Source organism: Lepidochelys olivacea, assembly GCF_965140295.1.
Source record: "Lepidochelys olivacea isolate rLepOli2 genome assembly, chromosome: 9".
NCBI classification, from domain to species: Eukaryota; Metazoa; Chordata; order Testudines; family Cheloniidae; genus Lepidochelys; species Lepidochelys olivacea.
Window position 1 is genome coordinate 27,616,166 of NC_140419.1, and position 15,322 is coordinate 27,631,487.

Consider the following 15,322-nt stretch of genomic DNA (forward strand, 5'->3'; position numbering starts at 1 on the left):
AAGCGGTCAGTAAAAAAAGTCAATATTTTCAATACATTTTAGCTACATGGAACCAGAGATACTCTATCACTGAGGTTCCCTGTAATGGGGTGCACTCACCTCATGAGAGTGCCCCCTTGTCAACTGGTGTGTGAGCCTGCTTTTTTTCAGTTCAGGTGGGTGTTCGGTGACTCAACCTTCTTGCCAAGTCACATACAGTTTGTGTGAAATACAAGCAACCCCTTTAGGATAAAGAATTCAATAGGGCCCATCATGGTTGGTACCTTGGTTGGTACATCTTGGTACATCTCTTCTTGTAGCTCTCCCTGGGCTCAGTCCTCATCAGTCCCACAATCTTCAAATGTCCCTCGACCCTGGTATGGGGCCATGCCCTCAAGGCTTCCTCTCTGGAGACTCTTTGCCCACTTTGTGCCTTTCTGATCTAGCTCTCCAGCTAGGCCACCTACCAGTTCAGTTCCCCTTCTGGGAACTTAGCACAGTTCAGTATTCCAGCTACTTCCACAGTGGCTAATGAGGGGACTGGGGTCTGCCCACTACTCCAAGTCCTAGCCCAAGCACCCTACAAATAGTAGCCACCCACAGCATCCCTTTAACTAAACTGCATTGCTGCTACAATTCCCTGGACTACTTCTCCACAGCCCCAGCAGCTTCAGGACCACTTCAACCTTACTGTAGGGCTGAAATCTTGTACGCCATCCCAGCAATTAGCCAGGAGCACCTTCTTGCTTCCTGAGTCCCTGCCTGCAACTCTTCTGTCCATGGTCATAGAATATCAGAGTTGGAAGGGACCTCAGGAGGTCATCTAGTCCAACCCCCTGCTCAAAGCAGGACCAGTCCCCAATGTTTGCCCCAGATCCCTAAATGGCCCCCTCAAGGATTGAACTCACAACTCTGGGTTGAGCATCCCAATGCTCAAACCATTGAGCTATCCCTCCCCCCTTTTTAAAAAGCATATTAACACTTTCTCCTATTCTGTCAATGTAATCAGGTAATCACAGAATATCAGGGTTGGAAGAGACCTCAGGAGATCATCTAGTCCAACCCCCTGCTCAAAGCAGGACCAATTCCCATTTTTTGCCCCAGACCACCTAAACTGCCCCCTCAAGGATTGAACTCAGAACCCTGGGTTTTAGCACGCCAATGCTCAAACCACTGAGCTATCCCATCCCTGTACCTGCCTTCAGCCAGGAACACCATTTGTGCTCCTCCAACTCCAGGCAGCAACTGACTTGCTCAAGAGAGCCCTGAAACTGCATTTATATGGCCGTGCTGGGCCTGGATTGGCGGCTCCCTGCAGCCTCCTTCTGATTGTGTAAGACTGTAAGGGTTCCAGCAGGGGGCCTCTGAGCCTAACACATCCTGTCACATTCCCAAACAACATCACCTCTCCTATTCAGTTGTGAAGACCAACACCATTCCCATTCATGATCATATCTCATCCTCATCCCCTTTACAATCACAGCAATTGTTTACTTAGAAACTATTTGTGTGTTTTAGCAGCTGAAAGCAAAGGTAAGAGCCAGCATCATGTGACCAGTTCTTTCTTGCTATGGACCACCAGCAAGTGTTCTGCAAACCACTAGCAGTAAACAGAATTCAGATTGGGAACCTCTGCCCTATGCCATTTTGATATTCACATATTTTGTGATCAGAAAGCATGAAGCAGTTGTATGGTGAGGGGGGTGGAATAAAGAAAATATTTAAAAAGGTTTCAACATCATCATCATATTTACCTGTGTGTGTGTGTGCACGCGTGTGCATTGGGAAGGAGGTCGTAATATTATGTATCAACATCCAGCTCTCTGGCAGACCAAAGTCTGTAGCATTAACTTCAAGACATACTCAAGATTCTAGCTCCTCATCAGTACCCATTGTTGGGGATGGCATTTTTCATATGCTGTGGCCCTGATTTTCCTCTCACAACAGTCAGGAGTAACTGCAGTGAAGTCAGTGGAGTTCTGCTGGTGTAAAACTGAAGTAAAAGTGTTCGGTTAAAATCTGTTTGTTATGGTTTCCCCATTCGCCATGTTGAATTTGTTAAAACAACAACTAGGTCTCCATCTTGGACACCCTCCTTCATGGAGAGTTTGGCACCCTTTTTGCCTTTTTCAAATTAGAGCAGGAAAAGGGTAAGTCATGTAACAGCCTAGTCTGCCCAGCAACTGCAGATTATTTAAGGGTAGTGTAACCGTTACTCTGGGCAGTCCATCAGAATGGCAGGCAGTCTTCCACATGAGCAGCCAAGAGCTAGAGTCCAGCCCAACCAGGACTTGTTAGTGATTTCAGGTTCCATATAGCTTCCAGCTTCAAGACTTACTTGAATGCAACCGTTACACATCTAAGAAAGAAGAGTCTCCATACCACACATAGGACGACATCTTCAAGAACAGAAGATAGAGGAAAAAGAGGACATTGGCCACTTACCTAAGTGATCACCTGTTCCACCATTCCTGTGTTCCAGCTTCTGTCCCTGTGTTCCTGAGTTCCAGTTCCAGTCCAGGGAACCGGTCATCATCATCTTGTAGCAACAGGGTTCCTCCCTTGGGTCAGTGAGAGAGATGGTACTGTGATTGCCTTTTATTGTCCCTCGGTTTCCCCTATTGTGTAAGGGTTTGCGGGCTCCGGAATTCATGTCCACAACATCATCATTAACAACCAGACTATTATTATTTGTTCTGTTTCTTTTTGGGGTCCTTGTTGTTTAAATCTTGTTGTCTAATAAACCAGTTATGTTTTCCCCTTATCCTGCTTAAGTCTTTAATCACTAATTATAACCGTTGATAGATGTGGATGGGGGGGTGGGTAGAACTTGCAAGACTAGCTATCTTCTGTGAAGTTAGAGAAGTAAAATCCATTTAAATCTGTCTCAGGCTAATGGATTTAAAGGAGAATTAGGTGAGTCATGTTCCTGGAGTACACAACACCTTCCCATGTCATTCACTTATCTGGGTAAAGTGCTTTGACATCTTGGGAAGAAAGTTGCTATGGAAATGCAAAGTATTATCTTTATAAAATGATTAATTTTCTAATCACAATGGCCCTCTGTGAACGCCTAGAGGTGAAAAGCCACTTCCCTGCTGGGGCAGCAGTGTGGACGTTTCCACAGAAACTGTGCAAAGAATGCTAACTGCACATGGGCCAGTCAGTGCTGAGAACACTCAGAGTTAGCGGAGCTGTGTTGCGCCACCAGGCAAGAATTCCTCCTTCCACACGGAGGTGCTGCCTGTGATAGGAAACCTTTGTAATTTGACCTGACACTTACAGATAAGAAAGAAGGAAGTTAAAAGGATTAAAAGGCAAAAGGGAGAGCATGACAGAGAGGAATCGTCCCTGAACAGTGGCTGCAGCACATATGTACTGGGACTTACCAGCAACCAGCAACACCAGGTGCTAATGAGGAAGAAGAGGGACAATTATAATATTTTCAGATGCATTCAACTAATTTTGGCTGCCTAAACTGAAACACCTGATTTTCTGAGGACTCACAGCTACCACTGGAGCAAAAGAAGGTGCAACATCCTATACTCTCCCTTCTTTAGCCAGCCAACTCCACAGGCCAGCATGAAGAGAGGAGCAGAGCCATAACCCCATCTTCTCCCACCTTCTCTGGAGTGACTAGAATGCCTCAGGATGCCAACAGGAAGCAGTCCCTTAACTCAGAAGAGAGCAATTGGGCCTAGCTCTTGAATGGGGATGCAAAAGGGGGGGAAAGGCCACTTCCCCCTTCTGCACCTCTGAAAGGGTCAAGCACAATAGGGTCCTTTGTGTGACTAAGGGTATGTCAACACAGCAAAAGCTGTGCACGGGCTAGCCCACCTGAGCTAGTTCGGGCTTCAGCACTAGTAGTACAAGCCTAGCATGGATCCTAGGTATGTTCTTGGCTTGTTAGCTTGCTCTGAAGCTCTCACTCTGCTGACTTGGCTGCTATTACCCGCACTAGCTGGATTTAAGCTTGCTCAGGTAGACTAGCAGAAACACGCAACTTTTGCTGGGTAGACATACCCTAACTATAACAGAAACAATGCAAAACCTATTTTCTGTCCCTACATCTACATTAGAACTGACCGGTACTAAGCTTCCCAGTTAGAGTCCCAGCCAACCAGCCCCTTCAGGTGGATTGAAAGAATATCCCACCTCACCTTTCCCTGGGCCACAAGATCTGTGCCTAAATTCTATGTCTCTCACCCCTGCAGACAAGGAGAAAGCCCAGAAGCTGAAGGACAGCAATGAAGAGCCACTTATGGAAAAGATGAGATCTAAAACAGACCGACCGCTGTTGCATATAGCATGTCGGAATTACACATACTGGACTGGCTTGTGCTGTCAAATTTTAATCCAAACTCCCCACTGAAATCAATGAGGTGTTCTGCCTAAGAACAACTGGGAGAGTATAGTCCAGTAAATACACTGGGCAAAGAAGTGTTAACCGGGGATTATAAAACCATATGGATGAATCATAAAAGCAGGCATTATTCCTCAATGACATGTTTTCTAGTAACTGAAGCACACTTTTAATGAAAGGTTACCCACTGAGTTATTTATAACTTGTTTCCCTATATAAAGAAAGGTGATTTATTCCAAGTATCATGATACAGGGAAAAGTCCTAACTTTCCATTTATCTTCCAAGTGATTACAGTTCTTATCCTCATATAAAATACCTACCACATGAGGGGAGAAACAATTAAAAATAAAACTAATTTGCTCCTGTAACTAACACGAACAACTTATCTATTACTGATTGTTATAAATAACAGATGGTGCAAAGTGGGAAAAACAGATTCCTCTTTACATTTCACTGCTGCAGACATTATGAAAAACCCTAAAAACACTAATTCATTGCTCCTGGCATCTGTTAATGTTAAAAGAAAAGGAGTACTTGTGGCACCTTAGAGACTAACAAATTTATTTGAGCATAAGCTTTCGTGAGCTACAGCTCACTTCACTGGATGCAGAAATAAATCTGTTAGTCTCTAAGGTACCACAGGTTTCAGAGTAACAGCCGTGTTAGTCTGTATTCGCAAAAAGAAAAGGAGGACTTGTGGCACCTTAGAGACTAACCAATTTATTTGAGCATGAGCTTTCGTGAGCTACAGCTCACTCATACTCCTTTTCTTTTTAAGGTACCACAAGTACTCCTGTTCTTTTTGCGAATACAGACTAACACGGCTGCTACTCTGAAACCTGTTAATGTTAAAATAGTTCTGACTTCACTAGCCAGGGTTTATTTATTACCCCTAATAATCCACCTGCCTGGGAATTAACTCTGCAGCTTCTTAGCTGCAACATTTCTATGATGGAAGCTTCATATTGAAACATATGTATTCAAAATTAACACATACCATGGCTATGTACATGGACAAGATGACCTAATAGATCTCTGCCACCTCAGTTTCACTGATTTTGTGAACTGAGCTGAACTGTTTTTAGGCACCCAATTTAAGGATGTGACTGGCACACAAAAATGCAATGACTTTCATTAGCTGTCTACAGCTAAATAATTTTTCCCTTCTACCCATTGGACAAGGCTGCCTTTAGAACACTAGACCTGGAGTCAGAAGACCTGCCATTGATCACTCAATAAGTGATCTTGGATAGGTCATATAACCTCTCAATCTTGAAGATGGGGACACTGACACAACCTTCTTTGTAAAGCATTTTAAGATCTATCTACAGATGGAATGTATTATTTTTGTGCTAATATTAGGATTCAAACAATTCAAGGCAGGCAAATTGAAAAATATACAGCAGGATGGGGATTTTTTTGGAACAAAGAAACATGTTGCGCCTGAAATTCTCTAAACAACATATCCTGGGGGAGGCAGGGGCAGCAATTATACAAAATCCCCACATATCTCAGCTGTGTGGTGATGTACGATATATAGCATTGCTCCTATAAAATGTTTTTGGTACATTTTCTTTTAATGTGACAACATTTTAAAAATATTATACAAATACTGGGCTAAATCTTGCTCAACTACACTCATATATATCTAGGATAACTCCATTGACTTCAATGGAATTACTCTGGATTTACACCAGTGTAAATGAGGACGAAATCTGGCCCAAAGTGTAAAAACGCTTTAAATATACTCTTTCTCACACCCACCCAGACACGCACACACCTCTTCTGAAATATAATTCCTGTTTATATTTATGTTTAGGTAAATGATTTTTTCAGACTCTTTTGACTCCTAGAGTTTGCAGGTCCTGCTTGAAGAACAACATGTGCAGTTCTCTGTTGACACATAGAGCTGTGTGAGCAGGTGTCTTTCACAACTTGTTCAAAACAAAGCCCAAACACTATTGCCTTACTAACATAAGAAAGTTCAGCTCATGCCATCCCCCAGGAGGGCTCCTACCTCAGGATTGCTCAGCCCACACCCTAGATTCTTCCTTTCTTAACAACCACATCCTCTATATCTAGGTGAGTGATGAGATACCTCCCTCAGTGAATCAGCAGAACCCACTTAACCATTTGGAAACCAAAGTTTGAAATGTTGAACTAATACAGTTCCACTGAACACGAGGGTGGGTTGGTGTCACAACTGGGACGAGGGCAGTGTTACCTAGTGGTCATAGCAGCACTTGGGTCAGAGCAGCACTCGGGAGGTCAGAGTCCGAGACAAGCCAGAGGGCAAACTGAGAGTCAGACATCAGGAGGCAGGCACAGTCAGGTTACCCGTGGGTGAAAGTGCAAGAGTACATTTACACAGCAGCTAGACACCCATGCCTGGCCTGTGCCAGCCAACTGAGGCTCATGGGGCTCAGGCTGCGGCCCTGTTTCATTGGTGTGTAGATGTCTGGGGTCAGGCTGGAGCCCGGGCTCTTGGACCCTGCGAGGTGGAAAGTCCCAGAGCTTGGGTTCCAGCCTGACCCCAGAAATCTGCACAGAATGAAACAGCCCCACAGCCTTAGCCCCATGAACCTGAGTCAGCTGGCACAGGGCAGCCACAGGTTTTTCTCTGCTGCATAGACATACCCCCAAGACAGGCTAGAAAGTGAAGTGAGAGTCCAGTAACAGGAGGCAGGTAGGATCAGGTTACCAGGAAATCAGGGTCGGTCACCAAGTTACAGACAGCAATCGAATAACAAAGTTGAGGACAAACCAGGGGCAGAAGCCAGAGTCTATCACAAGCGCGATCTGAAGCAGAGACAGTAGGACAGTCTGCGTGGTTGCTCAGACAACTCCCCTCTATGGCTTCCTGGTTTAAGTACTGGTATCAGCCAAAAAGGAGGCTGCTGGGGGCTGCCACTCAAATCCTGCTGGGCAGTACTTCCTGCCAAGCCCAGCCTTCAGGGTCCTCTAACAGTGGGGGTGAGGAGGGAGCCCTGGATAAGCAGAGCAGGGACATTTCATGAGCCCCGTGTGTCACAGAGCACTACTTCAAACCTAAACTTGCTCTAGGGTATGGGTGTCAAGCCCACAATCTACATGGATCCACTAGCCTAAAATCCTTGAGTGGAGGTGCACAATGTCTCTGGTAGTGAGCAAGGAGTGCCTGGATACTGGGTTGAGGTAAAGGAGTCCATGTCTCTCCATAGGTTTTTCCATTCTTGGGCTTTGCCCAGAGGATCAGAATCTGGCCTAAAAGGTGGTGATACTACAATAGGTGAGCTCTCCCATTCCTTTCCATGTGTCTGACTATATCATAACTACCAGTATCAAATAAATGTTACTAACCATCCATTTCAGTGGAGCAAACCATGTTCTGAACTTCGCTGGGGACATCTATACTGGCCTTTTATAAGGAAGAGATAACTATTAAGCACATTTAGTGAAGCAATAAAGTTATTCTTCATTAAAAACACCAGGCTAATGGACAATGCTCAATTTCACAACAAAACCCCTAATGTTTCACCTGATGTTTCTAAGTAGGTATGATGTACTCAACAGCACTTTGAATGGTGTAATGGAGAGAGTTCAGTAACAACTGCTAATTCCTCAGAACCTAACTTTTTTCAAAAGGAATCAGTTTTCAGGGGCTGGTAAAGCTTCTTCCTACATGTCTCTACTTAAACTTTTGTTAAAAATAGTCTTCTACAATGTCTCATGATGGAAATTGTGTGCATTATGATGTCTAAAAGAATGCCTGCATCCACTGAGCACATCTTCTCACACAGGTTTTGATGTGTCACAGAGAGGGGTGTATACAATAGGGTGGAATGTAGTACGGCATCAAAGTACAATAGTCATTATAGTGCACGTAAGAAGCCATTACACGTGACTGTTATGGTTCCTTGACGAAGGCTATCTTACAAACCAAGAACAACTGTAAGAGGGGGCGTATATAGAAACAAAATAAAAATTTTTTGTTGTAGAAACTGTTGATTAAGTGTCAACCTCTTCATACCAACATCTCCTTTACATAATTTTGATACATTTCATTGGTCATTTAAACACTTAATAAAACAATAACACAAATAAACTGACCTATAACACATCCTAGAAGTGGTAAAGTCAGTCTCTAGGGCAGATCCACTTTTTATTTATTTATTAAGACCAGGGTCAGTAGTGCAGATTATAGAGAGGACAAATATTAAAATGTTCACAACCTTTGGGAGGGAGGTGTTAGGATAAAAGATGGTTCTGTTCCTTTACCTAATATGAGCTTAGCTTGTCCCTTCCTGACCAAACCCCATAGGAAAGGGTTAAGGGTGAGAAGAACTTTGCAAGGATCTCTTCACAATGTTGCTCCCAGATCATTCTGTGGGGAGGGATTATTATAAATTTTTATTTGTATTGCAGTAGCAATTAGAAGCGCCAGTCAGAATCAGGACCTACTTGTGTTAGGCACTGTACAAAGACAGAGGAAGATACAAAGCAGGGAAATCCTCTTCCCTTTGCTGAATGGCCATGGGCCTGCTTCACAGACCCCTTGGAATCAACAGCAAATGAGAGCTATCCATGTATGGCTCTTGTGCCTTTCACTGGCTTTAAGGGCTGGACATTCCCACCTTTCAGTGGCCTTTCTCTACATTTAAACCTCCCTGTGATTATTGACCCATTGTTACTGGCTTGTTAGGTAATTGCTCATATTGGACCCAGTGTTACAAGCCCATTGTGGTTGGGGCTCCCACTGAGTCCAACTGGAGTTGTGCAAATACATACACCTCATGGGACTGGGCCCATTGGATATATTAAAACTGAAAAACAGGAGAGTCACTATTAATTTGTATGAGAAAAATCAGCTATGGGCACAGGAAATGCCAAACTATCACCTAGAAGGATTTATGCTGTCAACAGCTGAGATTTACACAGATCTTATTACTGATGCCTTAAGCTAAAGTAATTTATTCACCTTCTCTGATTAATTATTCATTTTTTATTATGCACAGCAGACTTGGAAGGTTAAGGAGAAAGGGTGTATGCTAGTCAGTGTCAGGGCTTTGGCTCTAGATGCTGCTGCCTGGCTTTCACAAAGCTAAATCGCGTGGCCCTCTGCCTACTACAGAGTGCCCAAAACACAGCAGAATCACCCCACATCCACTGCACCAGGAACAGATAGGGAATGTGAGGCCTACTTTGTAGCATCAAACTGTGGGGGATCTCTGTAGGGGAGAAATGGGGGGAAACCTGAGGCAGAGACAGGAGCAGTGGATCTGATAGAAAAACTCTCCTGATCCCTGTGTCAGTTTTAGAGTTACTCTCCCAGACAGAGTCTAATTAGGGCTTGTCTTCACCACAAAATCTAGTCATGATGGAACAAGATCTTGAAGGGTCAAGCTAATACATGCAATTCTGACACAACTTTGCAGTTGGTGTAGACAAGGGCAAGTTGTGGTGGAGGGCACATAGATACTTTAAGCTACCTTTGCTCCTTCTAATATCTGAGAGTAGCCCCCAGTAAAACGTAGAGCAGCCTCAAGGAGTTGCACTCTGTCCACATGCCCTCTTGATCCCCCAGACACACACCTATGCTAGAGACTGTTCTGCATTTGAAGTACTTCACAATGGGGAGATGTGGCTGGGGTTTGGTCTCTTCCTGCCTTCGGAATGGTGCAAAGAGGCCAGAACATGGCCCATAAGCAGGACCCCTTCTCAGGACTAAGGGGAAGATTATAATTTCCACTTTCCCAATGGCATTTCCCCACATTAAACTCTTTTACTTGCCTCTGAGAACCAAAATTGGCCTTGTGTAAGCAGCTCTCAGTTGTATCCATGGGACAGTTCTGCACTATCATACTCATTCTCCCCAGCTACATGATATTCAAGGATTGTGGACTCTCCGAAGTTGGGGAAATGTGACCCATTTTTTTGTCTCTGAACTTGACTTTTGAGATTCTAGATACCTCTGCCTAGAGGCCAGTTTTTGTCAGACACAAGGATTCTGGCTTACTTTAGCTTGTCTACATAAACTGCCCCATTACAACATGCTTTAAATAAGCCTCAGTATAGGCTGACAAGAAAGGTGAATTTTGGATTGTAGAACAATTCTATCCTACTAATATCAGAAGCCTGAAGAAAAGAAAAAAGTTCCATAACAAATTCCTGTGGGAGAAGCCTACAATTATCAGATGTGGAGACACACTCTGCTTGGTGTTCCAGGTGAATCTACTTTTGTGCCTATATATATATCCTTGTTTCTGCTTTTCAGGAAGAAAACTTCGTAATTTCATGTGGTTTACTCTTTGGATAGGCCTGGAACAAAGCCCTGAATTCATACATTTCCTGGGGAAATTCAAATCAGTGCTCTCACGTATTGACTCCTCTCTAGTTTTGACCTGAACCCAGGCAAAGCTCATTGAAATTAATTTTGTCTTAGGTTTACTCTTGAGTTTTCACAAACTGAAATAAAAAGGAGGGAAAAAATATTTCCATGACCCCCTGCAACATGAAACCAATGTATTTCCCACAGCTCAACTGTGCATACTACATATCTGACCATTGCTCTTTCAACAGTCTAAAGGCGGAGGAGGCCTGGAATTACTTCAAGTCAAGGTTGCAGAAACTATCAGAAGCCTGCATCCCAAGAAAGGGGAAAAAACTCATAGGCAGGAGTTGTAGAACAAGCTGGATGAGCAGGCACCTGAGAGAGGTGATTAAGAAAAAGCAGAAAGCTTACAAGGAGTGCAAGATGAGAGGGATCAGCAAGGAAAGCTACCTTACTGAGGTCAGAGCATGTAGGGATAAAGTGAGAAAAGCCAAAAGCCATATAGAGTTGGACCTTGCAAAGGGAATTAAAACCAATAGTAAAAGATTCTATAACCATATAAATAAGAAGAAAACAAAGAAAGAAGAAGTGGGACCACTAAACATTGAGGATGGAGTGAGGTTAAGGATAATTTAGGCATGGCCCAATATCTAAACAAAAACTTTGCCTCAGTCTTTAATGAGGCTAGTGAGGAGCTTAGGGATAATGGTAGGATGACAAATGGGAATGAGGTTATGGAGGTAGATATTACCACATCCAAAGTAGAAGCCAAACTCGAACAGCTTAATGGGACTAAATCGGGCGGCCCACAAAATCTTAATCCAAGAATATTAAAGGAACTGGCACATGAAATTGCAAGCCCATTAGCAAGAATTTTTAATGAATCTGTAAACTCAGGGGTTGTACCGTATGACGGGAGAATTGCTAACATAGTTCTTATTTTTAAGAAAGGAAAAAAAAGTGATCCGGGTAACTACAGGCCTGTTAATTTGACATCTGTAGTATGCAAGATCTTGGAAAAAATTTTGAACGAGAAAGTAGTTAAGGACATTGAAGTCAATGGTAATTGGGACAAAATACAACATGGTTTTACAAAAGGTAGATCGTGCCAAACCAAGCTGATCTCCTTCTTTGAGAAGGTAACACATTTTTTAGACAAAGGAAACGCAGTGAATCTAATTTACCTCAATTTCAGTAAGGCATTTGATACAGTTCCACATGGGAAATTATTAGCTAAATTGGAAAAGATGGGGATCAATATGAAAATTGAAAGGTGGATAAGGAACTGGTTAAAGGGCAGACTACAACGGGTCATACTGAAAGGTGAATTGTCAGGCTGGAAGGAGTTTACTAGTGGAGTTCCTCAGGGATCGGTTTTGGGACCAATGTTATTTAATCTTTTTATTACTGACCTTGGCACAAAAAGTGAGAATGTTCTAATAAAGTTTGCGGATGACACAAAGCTGGGAGGTATTGCCAATACAGAGAGGGACCGGGATATCATACAGGAAGACCTGGATAACCTTGTAAACTGGAGTAATAGTAATAGGCTGAAATTTAATAGTGAAAAGTGCAAGGTCATACATTTAGGGATTAATAAAGAATTTTTGTTATAAACTGGCGATGCATCACTTGGAAGTAACAGAGGAGGAGAAGGACCTCGGAGTATTGGTTGATCACAGGATGACTATGAGCCGCCAATGTGATATGGCTGTGAAAAAAGCTAAGGCGGTTTTGGGATGCATCAGACGAGGTATTTCCAGTAGAGATAAGGAGGTGTTAGTACCATTATACTAGGCACTGGTGAGACCTCATCTGGAATATTGTGTGCAGTTCCGGTCTCCCATGTTTAAGAAGGATGAATTCAAACTGGAACAGGTACAGAGGAGGGCTACTAGGATGATCCGAGGAATGGAAAACCTGTCTTATGAAAGGAGACTCAAAGAGCTTGGCTTGTTTAGCCGAACCAAAAGAAGGCTAAGGGGAGATATGATTGCTCTCTATAAATATATCAGAGTGATAAATACCAGGGAGGGAGAGGAATTATTTACGCTCAGTACCAATGTGGACACAAGAACAAATGGATATAAACCAGCCATCGGGAAGTTTAGACTTGAAATTAGATGAAGGTTTCTAACCATCAGAGGAGTGAAGTTCTGGAACAGCCTTCCAAGGGGAGCAGTGGGGGCAAAAGACACATCTGGCTTCAAGACTAAGCTTGGTAAGTTTATGGAGGGGATGGTATGATGGGATAGCCTAATTTTAACAATTGATCTTTTACTATTAGCAGTAAATATGCCCAATGGCCTGTGATGGGACACTGGATAGGGTGGGATCTGAGTTACTACAGAGAATTCTTTCCCAGGTGTCTGTATTATGGTGAGTCTTGCCCACATGCTCAGGGTTTAGCTGATCGCCATATTTGGGGACGGGAAGGAATTTTCCTCCAGGGCAGATTGGCAGAGGCCCTGGGGGTTTTTCGCCTTCCTCTGCAGCATGGGGCAGAGATCACTTGCTGGAGGATTCTCTGCACCTTGAAGACTTTAAACCATGAGTTGAGGACTTCAGTAGCTCAGACATAGGTCAGGGGTTTGTTACAGGAGTGGGTAGGTGAGATTCTGTGGCCTGCGTTGTGCAGGAGGTCAGACTAGACAATCATAATGGTCCCTTCTGACCTTAAAGTCTATCAGTCTATAAGTCTAACAGTCAACTCTAAACACTGACAAGTGGGGGGCAGTCAAAGACAAGGTGTCAGCCTTCATCTTAAATTTCATCTTTTTTACTAGCTTGTCTCCCACAGTAACATCACTGTGTTGAATGTGTCAGAGTTCATAGATATCTGTTTAGTAAATGTGTTCCTCAGGAAACTTATTTCAGCACCAAGCATTCATTAAGGTCCAAATCATGCTCCCTTTGTAGTCAATGGGCATTTAGCCATGAATAGAATCAAGATTTGGTCCTTAGGTAGGCTTCCCTGCAGTGCTATATGAAAATGATTACACTCTCCCAAGCCTAGTGCCATCAAGTTAATTATTCAGATTTCTCTGAAACAGATATGTAATTGCAGTTTGTTTTTGTATAAATCTGTGTCTTGGATTAAACATTCATGCTGTATATACAGTGAGCAGAAAAAAAACAGACTATGTCCAACTCTAATAAAAGTTTAATCAGGATCTGATGGTATGAGCTAGGACACTTCATATAGGCATATGTGCCAAGAGGGTCAGTTCTCTTTTAGATACAAGGGAGTTTATATCCTTATTTTTAATGTTTACATCTCTTACTTTTGTGCAGAGTGCAGATGTACAAGGAGGCATCCAATGGTGAACACAGCTTACAACAAATGGAACTAGCTGAGATATCCAGCAAAATTTCAAATCGAGATAAATGGAGAGAAATTTTTAGTTGCCATGGGTAAGATTTTTATTCTGCTTTGTTCTCACATATTCTTACAACCAGATAGTCTTTTGTTAGGGGTTTTACAAATTTAAATGTTTTATTTCTATGTCTGCATTCTCAAATGTATTTTCAAAATGCAAGTATAATTCCTTGGTTTTAAGTTTTTCTTCCCCACTGGTCAAAGAAAACTATACTAGGTTAATACTGCATTTATTTTTTTCAGCTGAGTTTTATTTTCACTTGCAGGTTGGAAATCAATAATACAATTCACCAAGTAACTGTTTTTCTCAAAGGTAACATTTTTATATTTGTCTGCCCTTTTTTGTGATTGCTTCAGTAGGCAATCGTATTTAAGAGATTACTCATGTAACATGTAGCACATTAGATGCTCGTATTCTCTTAAGAAAATAATAATCAAACTGTAAAAAAGCCTGTTTTAACAATTTCTGCTTATACATTTTTCCTTTGAGAAGCAAGCCTTCATATATTTGGAAGAGAAATTTTCATAATCAGGTTCAAAGTAACAGAAGAATCTAGGATAATGAACTTTTTTGTCTAAAAGTCAAGAGTTTCTTGGTCAATTTTAAAACATAGGAAAGAAGACACAGTGTTCAGAAATACAAAATGTATGTATTGCCCCAAACCTTAAATTGAAAGATATCAAAAAAGTTTAGTCATAGATTATATATTTTTGTACTGTAGTCATTAGAATGTGCTGAAGTTATTGGCAACCATTGATAAAAAAAATAAAAGGTGAGTCAGACAGACAAGTAAACTGCGTATTAAGCAATTTAAAACTATTAATATGTACAGATAACTCTTTCACCCTAATTAGTATTTAGGCTAAAACAATCGTTTCTGGTTATAAAACCAATATTTGACTTTCAATATCATGCATGTTTAAAATAAACTAACTTGAAATTAAAGGCATCACCTTTATTGAAGTCTGTTCTTAAATGGCTTCCTGAACAAATTTGTTCTAAAGCAGAAATAGCTCTGGATTTTTTTAATTATTAATTATTGTTCATGTCCTAATAGGGGACAGTGAAATAATTTAAACTCTTTAGAAATCCTATTCAAAACTAAGTGTATAAGGAAGGAAGACAAAATAAAAATACATATTAGATAAATAACATTTTGTAGGTGGCAGTGTTGAAAAAACATTCAAAGTGCCGATGTGACAGCTTCGTCTTTTTGTTTGCAATAAAGCTTCTCTTCCAGTAGTTGCCTATGACTCAGATGATTTATTCACTAGACAAGAAAGAGATCT